The sequence below is a fragment of the Euprymna scolopes genome, chromosome 22 (assembly GCF_053919585.1).
Source record: "Euprymna scolopes isolate OS-2025 chromosome 22, ASM5391958v1, whole genome shotgun sequence".
NCBI lineage: Eukaryota > Metazoa > Mollusca > Cephalopoda > Sepiida > Sepiolidae > Euprymna > Euprymna scolopes.
Window position 1 is genome coordinate 16,496,649 of NC_136503.1, and position 9,338 is coordinate 16,505,986.

A 9,338-nucleotide genomic window follows, 5' to 3' on the forward strand; every position below is an offset into this window, starting at 1 on the left:
TTCAAAACAAGGGGGGGGGTTGTAAGCAAAAAAAAAATATATATATATAAATATCGTTTATGAAAAATAAGTAGACTGTTATAAAGTTCATTCTTCTCCTAATAATCGCTGAAAATTTCGTATTGATCGGATAATTACCTGATTTTTGGTAGATTTTTAAAAAGACGGCCCGTCAAAAAGTACTGACCTGCCCCCCCCCCCAGTTTTGGCGGTGCCTATATAAAACTAAACCTAATAAAAGATACATTTTCTTGTCTAGAAAGATCAAACTGAGCGAAATAATAAATCCCCTATTTATTTCCGTCTCGCCGCAATTTCGGATTTTACAGTGTAGAATAGTCAACTCGTCTAAAGGAAGCACCGAGGGTAAACTTTTCCTTTAAAACCCGTCTCACACTAGTAAACGAAAATATATTTTTCTTGTAGATTTCGTTCTGCTGTAAAAGAATCTGCTAACCGTTTCCATCGCAAATCATTATTTCCTCCACCTACTTAATACTAACGATTTTCGGCAAAAATGAACTCTAACCCTAATCCTAAACTTTAATCTAAACTCTAAATCCCAACCATAACCCCTAAACCTAAACCCTAATTCACACTAATAGACCAAAATATACTTTTCTAGTAGATTTTGGTAACACTAAACATTTCCGACAAAAATCAACCCTAAACCGTAACCTTAAACCTAACTCCAACCCCCAAAATGAGATAAATATCGCAAAATGACCCACTTACAGTATTTCTCTTCGTCACTTGCTTCCAGAACAAAGACTTGAGAATCCACACACTACTGTTGCTTTTGCAGGGAATACAAACGCTCAGACTGAACACAGCTTGGACATATATTGCGTTATAATAGGGAGTACTCCTGCATCCCCATTGACCTTTATTTTCCCTAAATGTGCATTCCTTACTATAATTTTCACATGCCACAGTACTCGGTAGAACACGATGCTTTCGCAAGAATTCCAAAGAATATTCGACACTTTAAAAAAATAGCAACCAAAAAAAAAAAAATCAAACAAACATACATAGTTTGGATGTAATCCGAGGAACAACCTTCACAGACAGCCATATTTTTACAAGTAACGATACTCCACTGAAAATCTTCCGGCGTGATTGATTTGGACATGCCCAGAATGTCTTCGACGCATTGCGCATGTCCAAGGCATGTCTAGCATGTCTTCGATAAGAAGTAACGAACCATTTCAAATGATTCCGCATAATCCATTGGAAAAACATTAATATCTCCTGAACAATTAATTTGCGACGGAAAATATATATGACAGTGTGTTATATGTACCCTAAGAATTTCATAGGGCATGTGAGTATCTTTTGCCGTGAGACGGGCCTTAAAGGAAAAGAGTACCATTTTTTTATCTATTTATTTTGACTCCGACACTCAATTGCTGCGAAGAGGTTTCGAGCACTACTTTTGTAAACTAGTATTTGTTTATGTAGCTCATACAGGGTGACCCCCCAAAAAAAAAAACAAAACAAAAGAGGCTGTCTAGAACATATGCTGTAGAACGGAGAAAAATGCCAAAGACCCTAGTGTTTTAATGTGATGTTTTGAATATAATAAACTAGTTATGACCCAAGTTTCATTTTATTCGGACAAAACACTAAGAAACGGGGGCTAATTATAGTTGGGACCCGTTTTTTTTTGGGGGGGGGGTCACCATGTATTTAAAAAAATACTACGCAAAATGCCGGTAGAGCATTATATTTTCGCACAAATATTGATATGTATTAAACGTGTTTCTGCCAATATTTTGTTTAATTTCTAATTTTTGAGCGATTATTAAGGATTCTATTGCACAGCTTATAAGCAGCTTTGTTTTTCTCGTTCTCACTGAACAAAGTGAACAGGCGATTTCTCTTGAACACAAACGCTTTAAAATAAGTTAAAACAAAATAAACTTATCCAAGTAGGAGGAAGAGTAACTTTAGTTATTTTATTTGTTGCATAATTTCATTTTTAACCTCTTTTGTGTTCTGTTAACATCATTACAAAATTTCTTGCCATTTTTACTCAAAATACAGATTTCTTAATTTCATCTGCACTTCTTTATCTCTTATTTAAGCCCCATTCAAAATTAAAGATTGTTTTTGCCCCTAATCAAACCGGAATCGGAATATATATATATATATAAACAAAAGAAAGTCCGCACTTGTAATTTTTCCAAAAACTGCAGATTTAAGCTAAATTTAATGTAACTGTTTAAACAACCTATACCTCATTTGATTCGCCCTTTATTCCTCTACAATTTTACCTGTTCATATTTGACTTTTAATTGAAATATTCTAGTGTTCACGTCAATTTAAACAAATAACTTCAAATTGAGGAGGCAAAAAGAAAGTCCGCACAATGGAAAATTGTTATTTAAATGTAAATTTAGGACATTAATGCAACACAAATACAATAGGAACACAACGAACTAATACATATTTAGTAGCATAGCACTTCTGCAATTTGACAGCCTGCAATCTTTTGTGAATTTCTTGAATTAGACTGCAGCAATACTCCGGGGAAAGGGCGTCACACTTTTCTTTGATTTTTGTCCAAAGTTCATCCAAATTTTAAATTTTATCATTGCGTAGCTGTTGTTTGATGTAATGCCATACATTTTCGATAGGGTTGAGGTCTGGAGATTGTAGAGGCCGATCCAAAAACGGAATATCATGCTCTTCCAGGAACGTCTTGACATTGCCAACTATGTAAATGGGAGCGTTATACTGCATGAAGATGGGATTATCATCCAAATTCCGACCAAAATAGGGTAGAAAATGCTCAGTACATATTAATGTACTTGGTCGAATTAATTCGACCTTGCAAGAGAAATATAAACCCTGGACCATTGGTACTAATACCACAGCAAAACTGAACCTCCACCACCTTGCAACATTGAAACTGAGCACCTACGATTAAATTCTTCATCTTTCGTCTGACGGACTTACTGCCTACGATCACTGTCTAGCCTATTGAGCTTGCTTTCGTCGCTAAAAAGCACTTTTGACTAATATGAAGAGTCATGAGCTTCATTGCATCCGACGAAGTCCAGACGGCGCTTTCTGTTCTTTACAGAAATCATTGGCTTGCGTCTTGCGACATATCCCCGAAAACTAAATTCCTTTAATCTGTTCTTGACAGTAGAAAGAGATAACTTTTTAACAAGATTGCACTGTTGTTGGATTTGGGGAGCCGTTTCAAATCTTTTTCTTAGGCTGCGGATCTTGATAGTATTGTCTTACCTGTTAGAAGTAACTCTAGTACGACTAGTTTAAGGGGTATCACGAATACTGCCATTGTTTTGGTGATTTTGCACAGTCTTTCGAACTGTTTTCTCATCACATTTCAATCTGCGACCGATTTCTCGATTGGATAAACCAGAAAGGTGGAGATCCTGACGATAACTAAGGGAGAGAGTCGTGGCATATGGAGTAAATTTTACGTTGTATAACCTGAAAGAACAACAATTACTATTAGAGATGCTTTGTTGTCTGTTAGTGCATATTTTAAACTGATTTTAGTGGCGATAATTTAAGCTGGTTTTAAGCGAATATGTTGCTGCGGACTTTCTTTTTGCCTCATCGGAACCATATATATATATATATATATATATATATATATATATAATCGGCTATATGTCTATCTGTTTTTTTGTCTGTCTGTTGATATGTATGTGGATCTGTCTGTCTGTCTGTATATATATACAGCAGACATACAGAACGACAGACAGATCAACAGACAGACAAACAGATATATATATATATATATATATATATATATATATAAAAGCTTATATGTCTATCTGTCTGTCTTCATATTTTCAAACTCTATCTATTTCGAAACTAAATCGCAGAGCAGCACTAGGCGCTTCAAACGATTGCATTTTTTACGGACCATTCTTTTATGGGTCTTAAACTGGTTAAAATTGAAAAAAATTGTTAGACATTTTGTACATTTATCTTAGTTTATTCTTAATTTTTAATTTTTAAGCAGTTTATATACGTGTCACATTGATACAGTAGTAATGTCACCAGTTTTAAATGCTACGGTTTCGGTTGTAGCTGCTTGCACATAAATACTTTTTTACTATTGAAATCACGACTCTATTTAAAATTAAAATATCATATTTAAGCGTACTTTACGCATAGGCAAAGCCGAGGAACTTGCCCACATGCCTGACAATCGTCTACTTAAGCAAGCCTTTTACTCAGAATTTTCCATTTGGAAGCTGACCTCGCGATGCAGTAAAACGCTGCGTTAAAGATAAGGTCAAATTCACCCTTTTAAGCGACCAATATTGACACAAAGAAACTTGGAAGTCCATGCAGCCAACAATGAGAGTTGGAGGAGAATGATATATGAAAACATCAACAGAGAGAGAGAGAGAGAGAGAGAGAGAGAGAGAGAGAGAGAGAGAGAGAGAGAGAGAGAGAGGAGAAAGATAGAGAACGGTGGGGAAGTGAGATTAGCAGGGTCTGTGTGCCGACGTTCACCGGTGGAAATATGACATAAAGCAGATTCGTAGAGTAGTAAACCCCTCGTACTAAAGAGTAATTAACAGATGAGACTATGATTATCTAGTGCATTATTGTATGTGAGCCACATAAATTACTGACTATGAATAACAACGAAAAAATGTTAAGTCAGAGAAATGGAGGCATTTGCCAGAGGCGGACACTGCCGACTTGGGAATAGCAGGCACTGTCAATGAAATGGTTTTGCATCTACTGTCTGGCATTGCTTTACATTATCAGCTAGAGGAAACCACTGACTGTTATTGTCGGAACTGCTGATTATTAGTGATTAGCGTTGGTTTAGATCGGTCACTTACAAGTACCGGTGTTTACTGATGAGCACTGGAAGTCTTTGTCCATGACTAGTATCAGTCTTCATTGAACTGCTCTGAAATGAAATCGTCTGTTTTCAACTGTCTGGCGTTGTCGAGTATTGTTGTGCACTGGGATTCACTGGCTGTCATTTGGTGTTAGTGGCACTAATGGTCACTGGCAGTTACTTGCTGTTAGAGTTGTTTTAAAGCGGTTACTTGCGTTTACAACTGCCGGTCATTATTGCTACTCTGCGTTCACTGTCGGTCACTGGCGGTCATGACAATAATGAATATAATAGTCACTTATAATCGAGGCATTGCTATATTAATGACTTATTAACATTATATATACGAGATAACATCAAACGCGTTTGTTAGAGCATATTGTGAGGATTGATTATCTGGTGATTTTGTTCGTGTTCCTACGACAAAGGGTTACAGTCCTTGCGCGTAGAAAATTAGTTCTATGATATGACTACAATGACCAGTGTCGATTTCCATTGAGATATGAAATTGTTTATCTTCAATGGCTGTCACTAGACGCCAGTGGCGAGCTCTAGTAATCACTGGCGATTAATGGGGGTTTGAGGTGGTTCCTTGTATTTACTGGGAGATAGTGACTACCTCTGCAACTATCGGTCATGGTCGATCGTGACCAGTGTCGGCGCTCATAGGAAATAAAATCGTCTGTGTTCAATGTTCGGGCACTGTTATTTACATCAGTGGACGATAGTGGCGAGTACTGTTGTTTACGGTCTATTAAGACGGTTATTAGCGGTAAATGGTGGTTAGTACTTCTTGAAGATGGTTACTGTCAGTTGATGGCAGTCTTCCATTTGATGACAGTAACGGGCACTGACGGTTACTACCGTTTTGAGGCAGATACTTGCGGTTATTGGCGTTTAGTGACATTCACTGGTGGACACTGGCGGGGGCCGGGGAGCATTGGCTGCCTTTACAACTATCGATCACTGACAGCCATGACCAACGGCGTATTTTGTTCCTGAGTATTTTTTGTGTTGCAATAAGCAATCAAAGCAAGGAGTACCCTATTGTTTGTTCTATTCAATCCTGATTTGCTCCGTTGGTGTAGATATTATATCGCGACAGGTTTTTGTGCTCAAACGGACTGTGCTTGTTTTAATATATAATGCTAAATTTAAATTCAATTCATTACGCTAGTTTTTTCTGTATTAAATTGTTAGTGAAAGTACAGTATATCTACTAAAAAGTCACCCCTCATCTAGTTCTGTTAATATTGGGTTTCTAAATAATAACATTATTTCAGCACGGTCCGTATTCTGCATAAGTAACCATTTGATAACTGATAATGATATGTTTCTTTAGGAAATGTTAGTTATTATATTCCTTTCACTCATTCAGGCAAAATTAAGCGTACAAACGAGGATATTAAACATTATTTTCATTAAACTCTAAGTTTTGTCTTAACCGATTCTTTTCGTTATAAGACTAGGACGATTGGATGACGCCATGTTATTAAGTTCACGATAAGTGTTTTGTATGTGAACGACCAATCAAAATGAACAGAATTTAATAGATTGCGAAATAATCGATGCGTATTTACGTAGAGTAGTGGTAATGAGCGAATGTTAAATGTACAGAATTAAGAAATTAAACACGGATGGTGCTTTTCTGAAAATTATATTATGTATTAAAGTTCCCGGTTTTGTCTGGGATAGTAAGAGTAGAATTTGTAAACAATGTGAAAGCAATTCCTATTTTGGAAGAGTTATTTCCGACGGATATATTTTAGGATATTAGGAAAATGAATAAAATCGATTGCTAATTACTGGAAAAAATGCATTGGTAGGTAGTGTAACAATGTTGAATTTATGGTTGGAATTTGTGTTTGTAATCTTATATTTTTTCTAGAAAGGAATAATCGTCTCTATCTTATCAATACAAACACACACGCACGCATACACACACCCATATATAGTAGACTTTTCAGAATGTGAAAAATTATATAATTATTTCCAGTCAAACAACTTTGCAGCTCACATGAGCTATGAGAGGCAGCACAACGGAAGTTCAAGACACGAGTTTCGTTTCATTCAGGCGGCTCATCAGTTAAAGACATCCGAAGTCAGGTTCCAAATCTCTTGCATGGGAGGCAAACACTCTGCTACTTGAGCAACGGCACCAAACATAAGAAAGTCTATTAGCTAAAACAGATCAAGTAAACAGTGTCGAAATCCGACTATGGAATGTATCCACTTCGTCTCAAACAAGGAGCGTTGTAATCCAACCACTGAGCTGATGTCTCATTAGTAGGATCTTTACACTCGTTAGGATGATGTTATCCAACAAGCTAACCTAATAAGCAAATTAATATTAGCATTTTCAGAATGTGAGAGACGATATAATTATTTTCTAGTCAAAGAACGTCACCGCTCCCACGAGGCATGGACGCCAACAAACCTGAATTACAAAACTTGAGTTTGGTCCTTATTTGAGGTCATCATTGGAATACACCTAAACTAGGGTTTTGAATCCCACAGACCGATTAGGTCACTTATATATCTATATATAAACATGTAACTCTTAGTTCGTTCGTAATTAATAGTCTAAATAACTAAATAAATGATTGCTTCGACATTTTGATATAATATGTTTACTGTACCCATGCGTGTTTTTATATATCTCTTTTTAATTATAACATCATACTTAATTTTTGTATAATAAATAGGTGGTTTTCTTTGTACCGATAGGCAATTTTTTTTTTATTTATGGACAATTATTTATCACCGCTTGCCGTCACGTGACCAGTTTTTCCAATTTAGCGGTTTTCCCGCTAGATGTGGAGATTTCGTTTGCAATCTAGCGGGGAATTCTAGAAAATTTGTTTATACGACAGTGGCGGTTTGTTATTTCACTTATAATTATGCTCAAAACAAGAAAGGGAGCACATTTTAAAAACTGATATATATATATATATATATATATATATATATATATATATATATGTGTGTGTGTGTGTGTGTGTGTGTGTGTGTGTGTGTGTGAGTGTGTGTGAGCATGTATGATAAAAAATAGATTGGAGGTAGATGAACCTGAACGCTCAACGTTTCATCCGATTTATACGTTTTTTTTCAAGAGGGATAGCTCGGGCGAAACGTTGAGCGTTCAGGTCCTTCCACCTTCAATCTATTTTTGCATATCGTCGGATTACATCCATCTTAATAATCATATATATATATATACATATATATATATATATATGTATATATATATATATAGTCTTTGAAGTTTTTAACCTTTAAAACTATACAAAAAATATTTTTTTATCATTCGTTAGAAAACCATCTAGTCAGTAAGTCATTTAATCACCTGCAATCACTGCATCAACTTATGATGTAAAATGAACATGTACATCAAATCAGTTGCCAAAGTTGCTGAACATCGTTAGATCATTCTACCGTTCCTATAGATATCTCACTGCCGATGCAATTCTCTACATGTATAAGATCCAAGTAGGTCCTTAGATGGAGTACTGTTGCCACATCTGGGCAGGACTTGCTAGTAGCGCATTGTCATGACATAGGGTGAAATAGATTCCGTAGCCTTATAGGGGAGGTCCTATTATCTTATCTGCAACCTCTGACATGAACCTACTGGACTACTTCATTTGGTTATACGTTGAAAACATCAACAAGTTGACCTCGCATAACACTTAAACCAACCTGATCTCGTCATTCGCCGAGTATTCGCCGAGTTCCCTTGAGCTTGTGGAAAAGGCATACTCCCAGTTCCGGACCTGTATTAAGGCAGTAATTGAGGCTGAAGGCGGCTACAGTGAATAGATGTCAGTGCTACTACATAATCAATTTATCTGAATTTATTTTTCAATAAAAGTTGTAGTGTTGTTTTCTTTAGGGCGAATAATTTATCGAAAATGTAGAGTTTGGAGAGCAAATAATCTTAATAGTTGCAGAGATAGTTATTGTTGATTCCTTTAAAAATATGCAAGCAAAACTGATTATTGGTAATAGTCGGGCCTCACATGTATATATTGCGTGTTTTGATACAGACTCGATGAAGTGTCTTACACCATCACTTTGCCGTCAGTGGCACTTAGTCGGCCTCTCGGTGCGTCTGGGCGAAAGTGCTATCAAGAGATTTCGGAGACGCAATTTTTCTCACTTTATGGCAGCTGTAGCTCAGTTAAAGCACGGCACCCGAAATGGAAAACAAAATCAGAATTCAAAGACATTGTTTTAGAACGCACCTCGTATATATATATATATATATATATATATATATATATATATATATATATATATATATATATATATATAACGAGTTGTCTTTAATAAGTCTCCAGAATTTTTCGTATAGACATTTAAACGTATCGTAGACTCTTTATAAAATCAGTATATTATTGCTATACATCTTATTTGATGACTGACAAATTTGTTTGAGTTCAGTTTCATATGATCAGCTACAGCAAGAATTGGAATACATACAACTAAAGCC

At 36.0% G+C, this 9,338-nt stretch overlaps 1 pseudogene; it reads left to right on the forward strand.

Moving 5' to 3' along the window:
• The first annotated feature begins 8,897 nt into the window (after positions 1 to 8,897).
• On the forward strand, positions 8,898 to 9,044 carry LOC145244224 (U11 spliceosomal RNA; annotated as a pseudogene).
• The last annotated feature ends 294 nt before the right edge of the window (positions 9,045 to 9,338 follow it).